Raw genomic sequence first — 21149 nt, 5'->3', positions numbered from 1 at the left:
GCTAGCTCTTTAGAAATCTCTTTCTCTGTGTGTCATTCTATGGAGGCAGTCTACCTTTCTCTTAAGCCCCTCCAAACCCGAGGGTTCCTTTGCTGTTTTACCTGTGCCTGCCAGACACTTCTCTGTGGTTCCTGCAAGCCCAAAGAGAAAATCCCTATCTCTTACTGAGAGCTCCTTCCATGAAGCTCTTCCAAGCCAAAAGAGACAGAGCTCTATCAAAGGTCCAACTGCTTATATAAGAAGTCTCTAGCAGGGCGTTGTGGCGCACGCCTTTAATCCCAGCACTCGGGAGGAAGAGGCAGGCGGATCTCTGAGTTCGAGGCCAGCCTGGTCTACAAAGTGAGTTCCAGGACAGCCAAGGCTATACAGAGAAACCCTGTCTCGAAAAGCAAAAAAAAAAAAAAAAAAAAAAAAAAGAAGTCTCTAGCTCTTTCCCTTGGCAGGCCGAACCATGTCACCTTCATGGTAGGTGGCTTCAAGCCAAGTCTATAGGGTTGAATCATTTTTCCTTTATGGTGGGGTAGCTCGACTTTGCCTCAGATCATAGAGCAAAGACCAGACAACTTCTCCTAAGCAACTTGCCTTAGGAGAAGTTGTCTGGTCTTTGCTCTATGGCAGGTTCTTATCTATGAAGACTTTTGGAGGTACCCCAAACTGCATCTCTAGAGGACACTTAGCTGCATTTGACAACACAATATCTTTCTAAGCTTGTATATTTTGCTAACAGTTAGGTTTTTCTACATACAATATTCAAATATCCTGTAACATGAACTAGCTGGGACAGGCTGGTACTCCTTATACCTGCCTCCCAAGTTCTGGTATTACAGGTTTATGCCAGCTAGGCAATTCATTTTATAAATTTCAATATTTCCTGTTTTCCTATTACTACCTTTTTATATAATAGCAAGCTCCTCTTATTTTCTCCAAAGACATAAATTCTCTTAAAAATACTTTTTTTTTTTGAGTCAGAGTCTCATGTGTATCAGACTGATCTCAAAGGTAATATGTAACTGAGGGTCACTTAGAACTTCTCATGCTCCTGTGACTACCTACTGAATTCTGGCACTACACATGTCTGCCCCTACATCTGGTATATTTACTGCTAGGAACTGAACCTAGGGCTTCATGCAAGTGCTCTGCCAATTGAACTACACTTCCAACCTCAACTTTAAAATATACATATTTATATATACTTACATTTTATATAGATATAAATATACAAATAAACAAATATAAATATAAATAAATAATAAATAAAACAAATGCATAACTATGATATATATTATTATATATAATTATGATATATAATATAAATATTATATATAAATATTGTATATAAATATATATTTATTTTATGTGTATGAGTGCTTTGCCTGCATATATATATATATATATATATATATTTCCTCTGTTCACTGAATTAGCTCTGGGTCTTTCCAGGTTGAGTCTCTACTTGTTCACCTTATTATTATCATCTTACTTACCCACTGGGTAGGTAGTTCAGGCCGGTCACACACTTGGGTCAATCGATTTGCCTCAGCTACTGGGTGCTCCCACAACAGCAGACCACACCCAGCTCCCTGCTGGTCCTTGTCCATTGTGTTTCCTAAGTGTCAGCCTAAGCTGATAGTTAAATTCAGTCATTCATTCTCACAGTTTAATTTCCAGTTCCTAGGCAGGCATTTCCCCTTAATTGCAAGATTGAGGGAGGGCTCTCAGCTTGAGTCAGATGCAGTGGTTAGGCTCCCAATAGGTAAGTAAAGGAGGGGGAAGGTTGGTGCTTTATGTTAGTCCAGGTGGAACTGCCCCCCCCTTCTTTCTTCTTTTCCTCCACTTATATTTCAAAATCACCGAATTGTCTCGAGCCTGATCAGCTTCTTTGATCTCAAGAGCTGATAAAGACTGCTTGTCAGGCAGATTCTCCAATCTGAGTAGAGACTGCCAGTCAGACCTGGTTCCCATAGTCTTGGTCACAGTTTGCAACTGGCTGCCAGTCAAAGGGGCAGGAAAGAGAATGGCTGGCCAGCTCTTCAGAACACATCTCTAAGTAATGACTCCAGGTTCTACTCTTGTTTCTGGCCCTTACTGACTCCAAATTTTTTTTGGGAGAGGGGGGAATCTGGGTTGGAGGACTGGCTCAGCAGGCAGCAGCACTTTGTTGCCTTTGCAGAGGACCCGGTTTAGGTTCCCAGCATCCACACGGCAGCTTAAAACCATCCAGAAAGCCCAGTTCTGGAGAATCTAACATTTTCCTACCTCTGTGAATACCAGGCACATGCACATGTGCAGGCAAAGCATTCAAAGGTATAAAAAACAAATAATCTAAAAACAAAGAAAAAAGTCTTTAACTTATTTAAATCTCTGCTATATCTATTTAGCATGCAAACGCATCTTCATTAATACCATCTTCGGTGACCTTTAATTTTTTTCAAATCCTACTTTTAATGATGGTCCTTAAATGTTTTAACCTCCCTTTAGCCCACCACCCACCAAAGGTAGTGGGAAAGAAAGGATGGGCAGGGTGGGGGGGTGAGGGGTGGGGAGTGGACCTATTTAGAAAGGTTCTTTGGAGCAACTCCGGTCTATGTTGTCTGGAAATCGGCTCTTCAGTTCACAGGTCAGCAGCAGCAGCTCAATCCACTCATAAACACTTCATGGATACACCAGTAGTCTAGTTTGGTAGAGTCGGGTTAGCAATAGTGGTGACACAACCTAGCACAGACAGCCAGGCCTCTGCCCTGGAACCAACCAGCAGGAGGGACCAGAGCCAACAGGAATGTCAAGAGAAGTTCTGTGCTGTGCCTCTCTCAGGGAAGCAAAGTTCAGAGAAGACTCAAGACTCACAGACATTGAATAGCTGGCTCTATAAGCAAGCCAAGCTCAGCCTCCATCACTGTCCTTCAAGTCCTATTTATACCCTCCAAACATCAAGTGTCCTCCATGAGTCTTGCCTCAGCACGTGCATCTGTCTCAAGTGACATCACTCTGCCAATCAGAAGGAGTCTGCAGAAGCAGCAAGAAACTGCAGCACACCACTAGAAGTGTTTTGGTGCATTTTTCTCTATGGAGTCCCAACAAATGGAGCTCAACTATGCAATGTAAGGCGGACCAATACATGTGTGTTGTTAGCAAAGAATTCTTCATCACATGTCCTTTCACATGCTTGCTTTAGCAGAACATCTTTCTTTTGTGTCTGCTTCAGCTAAATGTTCTTTCTTCCTTTCTTCCTTCCTTCCTTTCTTTCTTTCTTTCTTTCTTTCTTTCTTTCTTTCTTTCTTTCTTTCTTTCCTTCTTTGGGTTTTTCAAGACAGGGTTTCTCTGTGTAGCCCTAGCTGTCCTGGAACTCACTTTGTAGACCAGGCTGGCCTCAAACTCAGAAATCCGCCTGTCTCTGCCTCCCGAGTGCTAGGATTAAAGGCGTGCGCCACCATACCCGGCCTTTAGCTAAACATTCTTTGTCAAGTCTGCCTTAGCCTTTCACCTGTGTCCACTTCAGGAAAACACTCCTTCACAGGTTTGCCCCAGCAAAACACCATCCAACCAACTTTCCAAAGAACCCTTAAATTTCCACTTCAATCCCCATTAACTGATTTTTGCTTTTGTGGACTTCTGCTGCACTGGATTCTATTACTCTTCAATTTGTAGTAATCAATCTTCAGCCTACAATGTTCCTTTTTCATTATCATGGCTAGTATTTTTGTCTTCATATATTACAAAGCATCCTCCACTCCCACCACCTCCTTTAATGCTGAGATTGAGTTCAGGCAGTACGTTTCTTGAATGCTAGACACACAACCTGACCACCTTGGGCACAAAGCATGATGGAAAATACCCAGACCTATAAAACATGTTTATAATCACCAATGCCATGAGATGGGGCGGTGGCACATGCCTGTCAGCCTAGTGACTTGGAAGACTTAGGTGGGAGGAGAGTAATTTCGAGGCTAGCCTTGGCTACACAACAAGATTCTGTGTCAGAAAAACAAAATGAACATGCTGTGTACTGTGGGAGATCAATTCATTCTACTTCTTAGAGCTGCTACCCAAAATCTTCATGTTTCCCCTATCTCAGCCTATGCTTTCTTCCCTTATGATAGATGATGACCTTGCCTTATCTGTAACAGAGGAGAAAACAGAAAGCAAGCTACCAGTTGTATCTATTAATTTCCCTGTTCACAGTCTATTACCTATCTTCTATCCTTCCTTCTAGTCTATGTAAGGAGTGGTTCTCCCCAGCCCTGGGTCATGACCTATATACTAATCATCCTATCTGGGCTCCATTAAGGGCCTTACCGAAGTGTGGCAGATGTGGGTTTGCCAAGAAAGAGAAAAGGCAAGAATGACTACGAAGTGTTTGGCTGGAGCTGCTAGAAGATTGGGGTTAATCACCAGGCAGGGAAGACTCACTGCAAATGGCTCATTTTGTTTTGTGAACAGTGGTTGGGGTATGAAAGTTCCGGGAAACAAAAGTTAAGCAAAGACATAAATAAGTCTCTGGTTACACAAATCTCAAGGACTCAGTCTTAGCTGGAGAGTTTCCTTAGACAAGTGGATTTCAGTCCAAGCCATCAGACAGGATGAGATGACAGAGGGGTGGGCAAAACCCCAGAAGGAAAGAGATCTGAGTAGGCTCAGGCCTGGGAATCCCCAACGTTAGGGGGTTGTGGAGAGAAGAGCCCAGCACAGGAAACTAGAAGGTGAATGGAAAAGCAAGGGAAGACTGCGTTTCAGATGCAAGACCAATGGGTAAGAGAACCCTCTTCAGCTGTGTTTCCTCCTGTCACCGCTGGGGAACTCATGGGAGCAAGAGCCCTGGTCAGCCTTGGCAAGAACTTGGAGGGAAAGATGGGAGTAAACTCCTTGTCACTTCTTGGCCTGATAGGCTGCCTGCCCACTGTGCTATCCTGCTACAGGGCCAAGGAAATTCCCTTTCTAGAGCTCTTGGAGAGTCAATGGTTCAACAGACTGCAGGCACATCTGGGGAGGATGCACAAAAGACAAGGAGGCAGGCACCCAGCACAGTTAAGCTACTTCTTTTTTTTTTTTTTAAGATTTATTTATTTACTATATATAAGTACATATATTTATTATATATAAGTATATATATATATATATATATATATATAAGGGAGGATGGGGAGAGTCAATGGTTCAACAGACTGCAGTCACATCTGGGGAGGATGCACAAAAGACAAGGAGGCAGGCACCCAGCACAGTTAAGCTACTTCTTTTTTTTTTTTTTTTAAAGATTTATTTATTTATTATATATAAGTACACTGTAGTTGTCTTCAGACACTCCAGAAGAGGGCGCCAGATCTCGCTGTGGATGGTTGTGAGCCACCATGTGGTTGCTGGGATTTGAACTCTGGACCTTCGGAAGAGCAGTTGGGTGCTCTTACCCACTGAGCCATTTCACCAGCCCAAGCTACTTCTTTCTCTTGGCCATGTAACTCTTCCATAGCAGGCCCAACAGGTGAGCCTAGTAGTCTGCTCTCCAGCCTGTTGAACAACCTACCCTACACCCCATTTCCCCCAGCCAGGGGTAGGGCATTCCCGAGTTTGAGCTTTCAGGCAGCTCCAGTATTAGCAGCCAGGGAAGAATATGGGGGTTGAGGAGATGAGCCAGAGTCCCTGTCTTTAGGGAGTTTTCTTCTTTCTTCAAACATTCATGTATTTATTTAATGTGTGTGTGTGTGTGTGTGTGTGTGTGTGTGTGTGTGTGTGTGTGTGGTGTGCACATGTGTGCTTGAATCAGAGCACCTGCACTACTGTGCATGTGTGTCACGACACATATGGAGGTCAGAGGCAACTTGCCAGAGTCACTTCTTTCCTTCCACCATGTGGGTCCAGCAGGAGATCAGACTCCAGGTAGTCAGGCGTGAGGTCAAGCACCTTTACCCACCGATTATTAAAGTATTCAAAGGTATATTAACACATGCCTGTAATCCCAGTACTCAAGAGTCAGAGGCAGTAAGATCATTGTGAGTTTGAGGTCAGCTTAGGCTATATAGTGAGTTCATGATCAGCTTGAACTATGTGTCTAGACCCTGACCCCACCCCTTCCAAATGCTGAAAGGTAAGTCACATGAATGGCACAGAGCAGAGAACCCTGGGCAATACATATCTAAACAGAGCAGGGGTAATGTTGGCAGCTGTGGTGGTTTGAATGAGAATGGCTCCCATAGGCTCGTATGTTTGAATGCTTAGTATGGAATTGGTGGAAGTTTGGCAAGGATTGAAAGAACCTAGTGGGGAAACCCCCACTCAATTTCCGTTTGGCGCGCACCCAAGAATCACAAACAGACGACCATCTTGATGTAAAAGCATGAGGTAGTTTAATGACGGAGCTCCGGGCCAACACATATCTCCCGCAGGAGACAGAGGTGTTGACTACATGGTGGAGCCATAATGGCGGAGCTCCGGTTCGAAACGTAGCTCACACAGGAGACAGTGGTTTTGACCACGAGGCTTGGAAGCTAGGGGTTTTTATAGAAAAGGGGTGGGGCTGGGGGAGGAATTGGCGCGGTTTCACATGATTGGTCCATTTAAACATCAACAGACTGTCAGAAGGGCGGGAGATAGGGAGGCGCTAGGCCAGTCAGGACATGTAACAACGGGCCTGCCCAGGCATGTGCTGGCCTGTTCTGCTATGTTCTCAGCCCCAGGTTTCAAAGCTCACAAACAACTCTTTGGGCTATTTGACATAAATTACATGAATCTCAAGTTTTATTTACTTTCAGGATGAGGAGGTATGGCCTTATTGTAGGAGGTGTTTAGGCTTTGAGGTACTCCCCCTAACCCCCAACACCACTGCTGCCTTTGGTTTTCAGATCAAGATGTGAGCTCTCAGCTGTTCCTGCCGCCATGCCTTTGCTTGGTCATCATAGACCAAACTGTCTGAAACTAAGCCTAAAGAAATGCTTTCGTTTACAAGTTGCCTTGGTCCTAGTGTTTTGTCACAACAATAGACCAAGTCAGTGCCTGTTTCCTGATGTCTGGGAGGGGAGTGAATTTATCCAACTAGTGAGCCTAGCAATGACAGACTGCCTCCCTCAGGGGAGAGGAAGTGGACTGTGTTATTTATGGCTGGGTAGGAGTGTTGAGGGATAATAGAGAAACCACATTGTGAAAGCAATACAAACTCTTAAGAGTGTATCAAAGGACTGATTGGGGATTTTTTGTTTGTTTGTTTTGTTGTTGTTTGTTTGTTTTGTTTTGTTTTGTTTGTTTTTTCAAGACAGGGTTTCTCTATTAGCCCTGGCTGACTCTGTATAGACCAGGCTGGCCTTGAACTCAGAAATCCGCCTGCCTCTGCCTCCCAAGTGCTGGGATTAAAGGTGTGCGCCACCACTGTGTAGCTGAGGGTGATCTTGAACTTTTACCCTCCAAGTGCCAAAGCTACAGGGCTGCTAGAAATCTTCTTTATGTAGTGTTGGGGGTTAAATTCAGGACTTCGTGCAAGAAGTCTCCCAACTAAACTGTATCCCTTTCTCTAATTGGGAGATTTTTAGAGCTAGGGAAGAAGGGTCCACCACCCGAGGTTAAAGTCCTGGGAGGTTAGAGGCCCACAGCTTACCTGGGAGTGCCAAGTTTCCTCTGTAAGAATGACTGTGAGAATGTCTTTAGAAAGAATGACCTCATGGGAAACGAGGAGGAAGGGCCAAGTCCACTATTGTGCTGGAAGATTTAAGAAAATAAGCCTAAAATTGTATTCATTATTGACTGCTAACCACAGCAGTGGAAGAAGCAGTTACAACGTAATCCTCCACATCCATTGCAGTAACCTTGGGTGACATGGCCAGTGGGCAGAGACCCCCACTTCTGGTGGTAGGGCAGGAGGGAAAGTGTGTGAGTGACTGGCAAGGTCAGGAGTGTTCCAGGAGGGCTGGGAATATTCTCCCTGTTGGGACAGCCTGGTGCTTTCCTTTGAGGGCCAAGGCTGGGGTAAGATGCTCAAAGATGCCCCAGCACAGTATCTCAAACCTATCTGGAAATGGCAAACACAAAGGGACCTTGTGATTCTGTACATAGCACATTAGCCTGGCAGCTTCAGCACTTGGCTGGAAGTCAGGATTTCTGGATTTCCTGTGGTTTATTCCCTGCCTTCTGTGAGAGGATTGCCACTGTCAGTGTTATATGCTAGACCTCTGTTCTCCAAGCCACTCCTTGGTCTTGTTCTGGTCTATGCTTTTTTTTTTTTTTTTTTGATCCTGTCATGGACCAAACCTGAGAGAAAGGTCAGGACTACTGTGAAGTAAGTGAGATCCTCTAGAATCCAAAGTCAAGGAAGAGGCTCACTTTCAGGTCAGACCAAGGGAGAAGCCTGTTTGAATAACACAGGTTCCACACAGGAGTAGGATAGGAGCTTCACCCCTGCACCACAGTATGGACTTCATTTTTTTCTGGTTATATTTGGGTGTGCACATGTTTGTACATGTATGTTTGCTTGTACATGTAGCTGTGCATGTACATGTATGCACATGCCTGTGGAGACCAGGGGTCAACATCAGGTATCTTTTACATCATCATCATTGTCATCGTCATCATCATCATCAGATAGGGTCTCAGTTATAGCCTTAACTGGCCTGGAATTCACTATGTATACCAGGCTGGCCTTGATCTCATAGAGATCTGCTTGTCCATGCTTCTCAAATGTTGGGTTTAAAGGTGTATGCCACTATGTCTGGCTTCCAACCTTGTATTTTGAGACTGGGTCTCACATTTAACCAGTGATTGGGCTAGATTGGATATCCTGCAAGCCCCAGGGGTCCTTCTGTCTCCATCTTCACATCACTGAGATTACAGGTGCACAATGTTTTTCCTTGCATTTAATGTGGATGCTGGGGATTTAACTCAAATCCTGTGCTTGCTCAGCAAACTCTTAGCCAGCTGCTCCATCTCCCCAGCCCCTGTTCTTCTGTTTTTTAAACACTGTCCTCAGCCTTTGATTTGGAGAATTCCCTAAACCTCCATTGGTAGAACCTCCAAGAAAATCTAATATAGATTCCTAGCATTGGGAGTGTTATGAGCCTGGGCTCTGGAAAGCTCTTGGGGGAAAGCAAGGGAGGGTCGAATGGTTTCACCAAGGATGGGGAAGGAGGACAGATATAGAAGAGGGTGAACAAGAAGCAGGGCAGTGAGTCAGATGAAGCACGTAGATAGCTAGACAAGCTAGGTTATAGTTTGCTGTTTTGAGTGTGCTGAGTCAGAGCGGAGTGTCTCAGATAATCCTCTTTGGGTGATCAATTCTTTCTTGAGATTGCTTCTGCTATTTTTCCTACCAGCTGCTTCCAGCTGGAAGCACTTCCCTCTAGATGTTTGAAACCTGTTCCAAGACTCCATTCCCAGGAGTAGGACACCAGAAAAAAGGAGCCTGCAGTGGCCATTACTTACTGTTTCCAGCCCTGCACTGGTCTTGATCATTTGCTTGCCTCAGTATAGATTGGATGTTGGAAGGCAGCCCTGTGAACCCTACATGAGTGGTCAGGGTTGAGTGGTGGCCCTTGTCCAAACTCTAAGGACACGGGGCCTACAAATGTAAACAACTCCAGGCTGAGCTTGGAGGGCAGTACCACAGTCTTGGCTAAGTGTCACAGTGATTTTCTAGAAAAATGTCCAAACAGGGTTTTGGGCTCTGGTACAGCCAAGGTTTGATCTTTTTTTCCTTATTGAAGCAGATGAAACAAATAGACTTTGAGTTTTGTTCTTAACTGAGGCATTCAGTGTCTCCGAACTGCTTTCTAAAGATGAGCTGCTTTGGGGTTGGGGCATAGCTCAGTACTAGAGTGCTTGCTCAGCATGTACAAAGCCTTGGTTTGCTATATAGCTCTGCATAAAACTGGGGATGGTGGCACATGCCTGTAATCCTAGCATGCAGGAGGTGAAGGTAAGAGAGTCAGAAGCTAGCAATCATCTTTGGTTACATAGCAATTTTGAAGCCAGCTTGGGCTATAAGAGACCTTGTCTCAAAAAACCAACCAGCCAGCCATACTTTCTAATCCTTCTCAAACGATTTCAGTAATTGGGGACCAAGCATCCAAACATATGAGCTATGGGGGCAAGTCTCATTCAAACCACCACAGTGCTGGTCCAGAAAACAGAGAAGGAGAATGGGAGGACCCTTGTCCAGACAGAAAGTGTGGAGAACACCTTTCATGCCAACGCCTCTGCTTCAGATAGGACTCTGTTGGAAACATCCCTACGGTGAACTTGCTAGAAATACCAAGCCGACCTCTTCTAAACTAAGAGACTCTTGAGTGCTAGAACGACGGTCATCCTAGTTTTCTATACCCGTGGCCAACTGTTGAATCTCAGCTGAATGGTCCTTGAGACACACTATACGCACTCTTTGTTCAAGTTGTTTCCCTTTCCTGGGGGGGTGTCAGAACTCCTTGAACTGAGAACCAATGCTCATTATTTTCTTCCCTCTTGGACTGTGTTCTTGAGCAAGGATAAGAAAAGCCTTCCCATCGTAAAGTGTCCCTTCACCACCCATCATGGTTGAGTTGGGAAGCTCACGGACCACCTAGCCTGGTAGACACAGCAGAAAAAAAAAAAAGACATCCTGTTTCAGGCAAGATGGAAGTCAAGGATTAATACCCAGGGTTATCCTCTGACCTCTACATGAGAGTCTTGGCTCAAGGGCAGGACCATGCACAGTTTTTTGTTTTTTTTTTCTAAAAAATGCCAAATTTATATTTAGAAGCATAGACATAGCTATATTTGATCTCAGCACACAAATTCAAGGACATAGAATAATTCTGCCTCTTCCCTTAATAGCTGGGTGCCCTCAGGTGAGTTACTATAAAATTTCTGTGTCTGAATCTCCTTATCTGCAAAAATGAGAGTAACAGCATTCACTTCACTGAATTTTGGGGATTAAAAGAGATAAATTGTGAAGAGCTTAAAATAGTAGCTGGCAGAAGCTGAGACCCACGTGGATTCACGCATATTTCCTAAGCTCTGACAGCTGCTGTCACTTGGTTGCTAAGTCTGCAAGCAGTGCAAGGTTGGAGTCCCTTCATTCCTTGAGTCTCAATTTTTTTTTTTTCATCTGCAAAACAGAAATAATTTCTACCTGGTGGGACCCTTGGGGAGATCTATGGAGGCCAGAAAGGAAAGCATGTTGCCTTCATTTGAGCCCACAGAAGGCCCTCCACGCTGTTGCTGTTTCCTGTCTGTGTAATGGACAGATACAAACACAGGTGAAGGGATGTTGGCAAATTCCAGACAGACTTAATCATCCCTTTGCCCTCCTCTTGTCGCTGCCTGCAGCTAGATTTTTTTTTTTTTTTTTTTTTTAAGGACATAGTGAAAGGGGATGGGGATAGATAAATGGCAAAGAAAGGGGTCAGGGTTGAAGGCATCCAGGCTTACTCTTTTCTACAGAACCTGGGCTAGCCAGCAGCGGGCATGCGACTGGGGTAAAAGGTTGAGAGCAGCGTTAGTCCGGTTGCTGTGGGTGTAAGAAAACGAGGAAAACCATCTCAGTGGAAATTGCCCTGTGGTTGGCTCAGGCGCCCACGACACTGTATTTATAGAGAGCTCCCAGCAACTCAGAATTCTTCGCTGTCGAGTTAACCCTTTCCGAGCCGCGGTGCTGGCCTGGTGTCGAGGGGAGAAGTTCTGGACTGAATGGGGACAGCTGGATTGCAGCGGGGCTTGGAGCCAGCAGTTCCGAGGGTGGGAGTGGTCAGTGGCCGGTCACCTGTCCCCTCTCACCGAAAAAGAAACTTCGGCTCTTGGAAGTGCTAGGATCCGTGTGGGGGATGGGCAGCGAGTAGCCCAACACCTCCTCCTCCTCAGAGTACCGGGTCTTCCCCCGCCGGGGTCCAACAAGGGTCTGGGTCGGGGCGGGTCCAGACCCCCGGCCCTGCCCAGCAGGCGGGCTCAGGCCTCACCCTCGGATCTCGCCGCAGGGCCAATCCAGCCTCTGGGGCGCACCCGGGCGGCCTTTCCGGGCCCTCAGCTTCCTCTGGCCGTCCCGCCCCTCACACTCCCGCCCCCCGGCCCCAGTCTGGCCGGGCCTCGCGGCGGCTGCGGTACCAACAGTGGCGGCGATTGGGCTGCGCCCCGCCGCGTCCCCGAGTCCCGGGAGTCGGCGCGGCGCGGTGAGTGCTTGCGTGGCGCGGGGCGGCGTGGGCTGGGGCCGCCTTTGTGTGCGGCCGCGCCTGGACCGCACGCGCTCAGGCGCCGGGTGCAAGGAGCTGGGAACTCGGCGGCCCTTACCCGCAGGGCACCGGCACCCTGATCCACGATCACCGCTAGGGCTCTAGGGTCTGGAGTTGCTGAGAGCACCCCTGCTTGGCCGCTCCCTCCTCGGGGGGGGGGCTGAGACCCGCTGGGATTTGTGGGATCTGATGACTCCCAAGTCTGGGGCTTATGGGGCCCGAAACGGGGTGGGTGACTGATTATTCAGGCCCTGGGTGTGGAGTAGGGATGCAGGCAGGTAGGTCACTGGGTTGATGGTTCTTGAAGCTTAAGGAAGCTGCTAGCCAAGACTGGGAGGGAGGCATTCTCCGGACTTTGAGGAGGAAAACACCATGAATGCCAGCTCTGAAAGGGGAAACTGCGAGGGGAGGGGAGCACGAGGTTAGGTGGTCGGTCCCCTGTTTTTGGCTCTGAAGGGTGAAGAGGGACCAGGTCTGCAGAAGAGCACGACTAGCTTTAAAGGCTCCTTCGAAAAATTAAAAGACTGAAGAGGAAATGGGATGGGACAGTTGGGGCTGTCTTAGGTAAATGGAGGTGGATGGAGAGGAGGTCTGAAGGAAGGTGGGGAGAAGCTGGAGGACCAGGGTGGCACACAGAGACAAGAAAATTGAATCCGGCTCTCCAGGGCCCTTTCTTACTAGGCCCCAGTCAACCAGTCGCAGATTTCGGAGCTTGAGGCAGTGACCTGGCAGAAAGGGAGTTTTATTTCCAAGCCAAACCTGTCCTAATGAGAAATGCATGGTGGGTGACTCAGACCTGAGAGCTTATCACTGAAGGGAAATATTAAGCAAACATTAGACCAGAAGTTTGTATGTGTGTGACTGGGGTTTTGTGTATGTGTCGGGGAGACACCTACTTAATTGTGAAAAACTATCCCTTCAAATTGATTGTGGGCCATCTGTAAATGAATAGTGATTAAATTAAAACCCAAATCCTTAAAAAAGAAAAGTTTGGGTTTTTTGTTTTTTTTTTTTATTTTTGTTTTTTAAGATAGCACCGCACTATAGATTTGGCTGACCTTGAACTCACATAAATCTACCTGCCTATGTCTCCCAGATGCTGGGACAAAGGCATGTACCACCAGGCCAGCTCAAAGACTTTTTTTTTTTTTTTTTTTTTTGAGTGTGTAGTAGTTACTTTCAGTTTGAGAAGCCAATGAAAGTGTTTGAACAGTTTGAGAGCTATTTATTTAACTGAGCCTCCTTTCTCATTCCCTCTGTCCTCCCAGAAGTCCCTAGGACTCCTACTGTTTAGCAACAACGACATTCTGAGTAGTTTGGGGACCTGTAAATAGGTGAATCTGAAATCTGATTTGAAATTGAAACCTAAACCTGTCTTATGGGCTTGGTTGACTGATGGGCAGGCCAGGTGTGGAGGGCTGGGGAGCTAAGAGTTATGGAGTGGTGGTCTACCCTTCCCCCTTGCTTGGGAATGGGAATATTTTGGAGGTGTGTGTTTTCCTTGGTAGCCGGTGTTCTCAGTCTTCAGCACTAACTCTTGGTTAACTGTGGCCCGTGGACGTCTTCCCCCCTGTTACAAATACATCACCGTTAACTGATGCAGGGTCCTGATATCAGTGCCGTTTTCATCGCGTGGCTGGGAAGATGGCTCAGATAGTAGAGTGCTTGCCTAGCACTCATGAATCCTGAATTGGATCCCCAGCCACCAGCGGTGCACAAACTGGTCATAGTGGCTCATGGTGGTAACCTCAGTGTTTAGGGGTAGAAGCAGGAGGACCAGAAGTCACCCAAGGCTACATAGTTCAAAGCTCGCCCGCGACACACGAGACTTCAGTCAAAAGGAAAAGAAGAAAGAAGTTTGCATATTACATCATCACTTTAGGTTAACACTGTGAATATCCGCTTTGCCCAAAGTGTCATGAGGCAAAGAAACCATAAAGAGGGAGAATGTTTGCTCATGCACAGAGTAGCGCTGGTGATGAGTTTGTTGGTCCCATGACTGGTCTACAGGGGTCTGTACTGTCCTGCAACTGTGGTGGCTTCTTCCTGCTTACAGAGTATTGCTCATGTACTCCAGACTTCGCTACAAGAGGACATCTTGTAAGGGAAGAAGCGTAGTTTCTGAGGCGAGTTGGGATTTTTTTTTTTAACCCAGTTCTCTTCCCCATTTCTGTCCCCTTAGGCTCTGTCCAGGCACCTGATGGGAACAGGGTGGTTGAATGTCCAAGATGCTCAGATGCTTAGCAGCTGGGTGCCTGGCATCTGGGCTGGAGGCTTTCATGTTTATCTTCAGAACAGTTATAGAAGTGGTGGCCTTTCAGAACAGTTCTCTGGGGAGGCAGCATCCTTATTCTGGAGAGGCCACTCCTGAAGCTTTCTGCAGGAGTTACCCTCCCCTCAGTGCTGACCTCTAGAATTCACTCTTTTTGGTGGGATTTAGGTTGGACACCAAGATGAAAAACCCTGTTAGGGATGCGATAAGATCCTGGAGCTGCGAGCTAGTGTTCTGCATCCTCAGAGAGACTCCTAGAAAGTGTTGAGCGAATGAATGTCTAACCTCTGGTTGGATGCTTCTGGGTTGGGCTTTGTGCAGCAAACAACCCGAATCCTCTGCAATTATGACCACACGGGGGCTGCTGAGTTGTGGATCTGAGTCATAGGGGCTGGGAAAAAAGGAAGAGGAACAAGGAGGATGACGTCACTGCCCAGAAGTCTATTCTCTGGGCGAGTGGGGACTTCTCGCTGTCCTTTTCCCCACACTCTGGGGCAGGAGTGGCAGGGAAATCTACCAGCAAAAGGTGAGGGTGGTGGGGGAGATTGGTTAGGGAGGGGGGCACAGTGCGAACCACACATTGGGAGAAAGCCACATATTCTGTTATTATAGCCTTTGCTACCGCCATAGGTCAGCCAGCTATTCCTGCAGTGTTCAGGGTAGGACTTGGGGGGCGGGGCTGTGCCAGATGACCATCTTCTCGTGTGATTGTCTTAACATCACTGAAGAGGAGGAGAAACCCAAGCCCAGCAAGGTCAGGCCACGTGCCCAGAGACTCGGAATGGGCAGATGCTGAGGGCAATCTACTGTCTGCCTTTAGAACTGGCTTTTTCTGCCACTCCAGAGGCAGCCTCAGGTTTGACCTCTCGGTCTGAACCCTGGAAAATGTGCCAAGAGTGCCCTTGGGCAGAGAGAACTCATCTGGTGAGCCAGGGAGAGGACAGACCTGACCATAGAGACTTGCGGTCCCTGATAGAACATTCTTGTGCTGCCAGAGGCTTAGTCTTTGTCCCACGGTGCTCTTCACTACTAGGGAGGAGAGCCTTCTGTCCCCTCCAGTTCTGACTAGTTCTCAAGTTGGTCTTCTCAGTTTCTCTATGGTTCTGGGAAAGATGCCACCACACCTTCATAACTCTGGGCATTCATTCACCTTCCCAGGGGAAACACTGGAATATCTTCCTGACCTGGGAGTGACAACAGTGGGCAATGGGGACTGGAACTCTTGATGTATAGAGCTAGTGACCCAGTTTCTGGGACAAGCAGAGGGTAAGGCGCATAGAAGGAGCTTGGCTGTGTGTTTGCTACTTTGGAGTCCAGGGTTGGTAGAGTCTAGGTGGAAAGGAGAGCACTCGGAAGGCCTGACAGTTGCAGGGACCTCATGTATAGCTACATACGTACAGAGGACGTCTTGGCTAGGAAGAGATGGAGAAGTTGGAACTGAAGGACTCAGAAGGCCTAGGTCGTGCCTGTGGCTGTCATTGCAGCAATGACAATAATTACCTCTTGGAAGTTGGATTTACCATGCAAAGCTGTGGGTCCTCCACTTTCTTTGGATGTAGCTGGAAGTATGAAGCGGAATCCGAAATGGGCCGGATCCTGGTCCAGCTGGGAGGGAGTAGGGGTAGGGGTGGGGAGGGAAGGTCTTCTCTGAGGATCTGCAATGAAACAGCTCTCTGAGAGGAACTTAGCTTGTGCCTATTTCTTTTTTCAGGGTGGGTTTTATGCACACACTTTATTTGGGGTCAACCAAGGGTTATATAGTTTGGGGTAAGGGGGTAAGAATATCCAGGGTGGGCAAAGGTCATTGGCTAAAGACTTCAGGCCACTGAGATGCCTCCTTAGGATGGGGAGGTATCCAGGAATTTCCTCAGGTGTGGGGTCCAGGATACCCCAAAGAAGAGGAATCCCTGCTGACAAAGGGAGTCCACCATGTTGCCCGGAGTTCAGGGCTGTACAGTAATGTCAGATTTCCACTTTAGCAGAAGGGCTTCCTGACATAAACCTATGATTCCAGTATGTGAGAAGTGAAGGTAGGAATGTCAGGGGTTCAAGGCCAGTCTCAGGTATATAAGGAATTTGAAGCCAATCCTGGCCATAGGAGACCCTGACTCAAAACAACAACAAACAAACAAACAAATAAACAAAACAATAAGACAGGCTGAGGAGATGGCTCTGTGGAACGTGAAGCCTGAGAACCTGAGTTTGCACTCCCACCACCCACTAAGCTGGATGGGTTTGCAGTTCCAGAGTTGCTGTGGTGAGGTAGGGGTGGACACAAAATAATTCCCAGAAGCTAACGTAGCCTCAAACAAGGTGGAAGGCGAAGACTGACTTTTAAGGGTGTCCTTTGATCTTCACATACATTCCATTGACACCAGTGTTTCTGCATCACACGTGAACACACACTACACACACACACACACACACACACACACACACACCAATGCAGTTTACCGCTGATTTGGTGATTGAATTGATCTTTGTTGTCTTTATTCTCATAGCAACTTTGTAGGTTAGGAATTGTCGCTCCCATTTTATAGAGGAGTCTCAGGTAGGTAGCCGTAGTCACTGATATTTGATTATGACTCTGGCAGAGCTTCTGTGTAAGGATTTTGAGCCAATGCTGAGCCCTGGGCGATTAAAACAGCCTGGCAATTCTGGCTCATAGGTGAGGACTCCAGGCCTGGGTGTGGCTATGAGCTACTTCTAACACTCATCAGCCACTCTTGCTGGGGATGGTTGACTGTGGGCCCTAGAGCAGCAATGGTCTCCCCTGGGCTCACATTCTCATATGAACCTGGCATGAGCCCCATGCCAGGGTATTTCCAAAGGCCTCTCAGCTCTGAGGACTGGCAGAGCCTGTTACACTGCTGAGACCTGTCCCTGGTAGAGGCAGTGGGGCATGTGACAGGGGTGAGTTGGGTTTCTGCTAGGCAGAGCCTCTTCAGGGCAGAGAGGCATTGAATAGAATGCATCTGAGCAAGTGGACCCTTCCGTGAGACTGGCATGACTTCTGGCTGGGCTGGCATTCCCAGGCATGTTTGATGAACCCTTGGCAGAATTCAACAGATGCTGAGTGAATTCAGGTGTACGTTTCATGGTCTGCTGGGATCTGCCCTCTGATTTGGGCTCCTATGCTCCTGTTCTTTCATTTCTTTCCATTCTGGCTTGCCGTCTTCTGAGTCTCTGATGATGTATGTGTGCACGTGTGTGCCCCCTGGTGTCTGTCTGCCCAGGTCAGCTTCTCACCTCTTCAGGTGACTCTGAGTTCAAGATGGCATCATGTTGCTTTAAGTGTCCTCGAAGATGCTCATTGATTTGAGGGCCTCTTCCTAAGCAGAAAGGAGTGAAAAAGGGAGGGACAGCTCTGTAACGTATGCCCACATGCCCCACCGTGCACAGGTCTTGTGCCACTGAGGCCTGTAGTTTGCCCTCTTAGGGCTTGGAGTCTTGACCTTCTGTGTGGGAGGTCAGTCACCCTGTCCTGCATTCTGTTTCCCTCCTCTGAGTGCTTCCTGCAGGCACAGGGGAAAACAGCCTGAGGATGCTGGGAAGACCCCCTGGGTCACAATGCAGGCACTGCAGATGGTTCTCACGACTTGCCGCAGCTCTGACTCACACAGTCATTTTGAGAGGAAGTTGGGTTGCTTTGTTGGGTGAAATCACAGGGCTGGGGTTTGGTATCTAGTGGGTAACCTTGGACACAAAAGGCCTGAACTGACTCAAATTGTTGGGAAAAGAAAACCATCTCAGACACATCTCCCCAGGGAACACATTCTAGAGACCCTTCCCTTTCCCAGGTCCATCATCCACTTACAGGGTATCTAGTGTTTGTTAGGTCAGTTCAGATCACCTTTTCAGCTAAGCCCTGAGAGGACCGGGATTATTATTCCCATGTTATGAATGAGCAAACTGAGGACCAGCGCATATCCTAAATCCACATGCCTTTGGGAATGGCAGAGTGTGGATTTGAACCTCCAGCTCCAAAGCCACCTTCTTAGACATTACGACCCACTTCAAGCAGACCTTCAGTGCTGTAGCCAGCCCAGTATGTAATTGTGATCTCAGTCAGTGGCTGGGACCTTTCTTAGGGGATAAGAATGAAAGGCTAGCAAGTAAACGGGGGAGCCAGGATGTAAAGCTCTATACATCTTTGATATGGCTGCTTTCTCCTTTTCTATTCATTTATTGCAAAAGGATTGCACATCCATTGTAAAACAAACGAAAACAAACAAACAACCCCCTCCCCCAAAACCCAGATTGTATCAGGTAGAAGACAAATGTGGACTTGTCCTTTATTTCCACATTCCAGGGATGGGTTCACAATCAGGCTTCTAGATCCTTTGTTCATGGAAACCATCTGTCTGTTCATCCATATGTCCATCCACTCATCCACCACTGAGCAGGGAGCACTAAGGTCCCCTGGAAGCACTCGTAGTTGCTAGTCAGGGAGGCTCTGAGGTGTCAGGTAAGGCACACTGAACAGCAAGTGGCAGACTTTGTTCTTTCTGACTTTACTGTTCAGGATAAAGAGTTATTGCCAAGTCATCTCAGCATGAGCGACTATAATGGTAAAACCATCCCTTCTGAGATAGGAAAGAGGATCTTGTGCTGTAGAAGCTGGAAGCAGCTCACTGCATTGAGGGGCAAGTGCAAGGAAGGAGAGGAGGGGAAGTGGGCAGAGTCAGGTCAGATCGGGCTCCCTGGGAGCTGAGCTGTTATTCAAATGGATGAGCAGGTCTGTGTTCCCCTCTGGAAGGGTGTGATTGGATGCAGCGTATGCTTTATGAGTGTGTGTCTGTGTGTGTGAGTGTGTATCTATGTATGTGAGTGTGTTCATACAGGGGCAAGCTTGTCTATGGCTCTGTGTGTGTGTGTGTGTGTAAATAGAAGCCAGAAGTCAAACACCCTGCTTTTCTGTAGGACAGTGGTTCTCAACCCTCCCAATGCTGCGAGCCTTTAATACAGTTTCTCATGTTGTGGTGATCCTCGACCATAGAATGATTTTCATTGCTACTTCGTTACTGCAATGTGCCATTGTTAGGAGTCATAATGTAGATATCTGATGTGTGACCCCCATGAGGTCGTGGCCCAGGGGTTGAGAACCGCTGGTGTGGGTGCTGGGGCTCTAAGCTCAGATCCTCATGTTTGATATGCTTTGATAAAGTGGCAGTCACTTTATCCACCACCGAGCCATCTCCCCAGCCCCTGCATCAGTTCCTTTAGATTGCTGATAACTGACAACTTGATTGCTAACAGCCCAGACCATATCCTTCCTAGGAGCCTTAGTTAGGAAGTCTTTACTGAGGGTTTCTGCAGAAAAGCTGAGCAAAGACTCTTGATTGGTTACAGCTTGGCTCACATCCCATCCCTGAACTGGGAGTTGGACAAGGGTTTATCCCTGAGTCAGATCTGGTCACGAGCCCAAGCTTGAGGTTGAGCCACAACCTCCCTGCATATTGGGTAGATTCCCTGCAAGGGGGCTGATCCCTGGAATCAGCAGAAGCCACTGGAAATAAAAGAGGAATTCATTAAGGATTGTGGAGAAAATAAGCATTCATGTGGAGCCTAGCCCCTCAGGGGTGTGAAAGCGTGTGTGTGTGTGTGTGTGTGTGTGTGTGTGTGTGTGTGTGTGTGTCTGCGCGCACACGCACACACTCCTGGAGTGTTACTCCATTGCCAAGGAGGAAAAGCACAGATGGCCAGGGGGAACTAAGCAAGCCAGGTGAAGAAGCGGTGATCTGTTTTAATTTCATCTGGCCCTTTGGGATTGGCTGTCCTTATGCTGAGCGAACTTACGAGTCATTGTCTCCAAGAAGCTGTCAGGAATATTTCAAGACAGTCTGGGGTAGAACGAGGAGAGGGGGTGGAGGTGTGGGCCACAGCGTCCCAGCTCCCCGCTGCACAGAAGCAACCTGGAATCCTTAAGTGACCTCTGCCTCATCTTCCCACAGCATCTCTCTCCCAGGGCGCCGTCTTCCCAGAATATGCGGTGATGGTGACGTTCCTTCACTCCATCACTTTCTCTGCCACCTCCTCTCCCAGACGGAGGAATGTCCCCTTCTCTGAACAGTCCTCCCTAAGCCTCCCTGAAAGTTTTCAAGGAATTGCTAATCCTCCTTACCCATGTCATCACCAGTTTGCGCCGGCACCAAAGGACTGGTCATATTATACTTCCATTATACCTTGGTTCTCCAAACCTATATTTATTATGAAAATCTTAGGGGCTGAGGAGATGGTGCTTGTCTTAAGTGCTCGCCTTAAAAACACGAGGACTTGAGTTTGAATCCCTAGAACCCAAGTTAAAGCCAGGTACCGGGGCTCCCCTATCTCCCCAGCACTGCGGGAGGTAAGATAGGTAGATCCAAGGGCTTGTGGGCCAGCCAGCCTAATCAACTATGGAAGCTGAGGGGCCAGTGAACTGTCAGAACACATGGAACAACCTGGGAGCTCCAGTCCTCCCCAGCTTCATCAGAAGCAGGTAGCTAGATATGAGAAGGTAGCACTGAGTTCAAGGGCTTAGGGCCACACACTTGATAATCTGTCTTTTTTTTTTTTTTTAGTGAATTACGTGACACAGTTGCCTGGTGGCGACCTTGTCAAGGGATTGCAAATATTTGCAGGGCCAGGAGAAAGGATACATGCTTGCTGTGCGGTTGTAGGGACTTCATGAGGACCAACATAGGCTGTCCTGAGAGACAGATTTG

The 21149-nt window shown here is 47.5% G+C and overlaps 1 protein-coding gene across 1 annotated transcript in view; it reads left to right on the top strand.

The window, feature by feature from the left end:
• The first annotated feature begins 11340 nt into the window (after positions 1 to 11340).
• Cd276 (CD276 molecule) overlaps positions 11341 to 21149 on the top strand; it is a 33035-nt gene continuing 23226 nt past the window's right edge. The window contains 1 exon segment of the mRNA XM_021171960.3: positions 11341 to 12110. The gene's annotated coding sequence lies outside the window, so the exon portion shown is untranslated.

This window comes from Mus caroli, unplaced genomic scaffold, assembly GCF_978045245.1.
Source record: "Mus caroli unplaced genomic scaffold, Mus_caroli_1 scaffold_11, whole genome shotgun sequence".
NCBI classification, from domain to species: domain Eukaryota; kingdom Metazoa; phylum Chordata; class Mammalia; order Rodentia; family Muridae; genus Mus; species Mus caroli.
The sequence above is the reverse complement of the archived record's forward strand: the minus strand, read 5'-3'. Positions and strand labels throughout refer to the sequence as shown.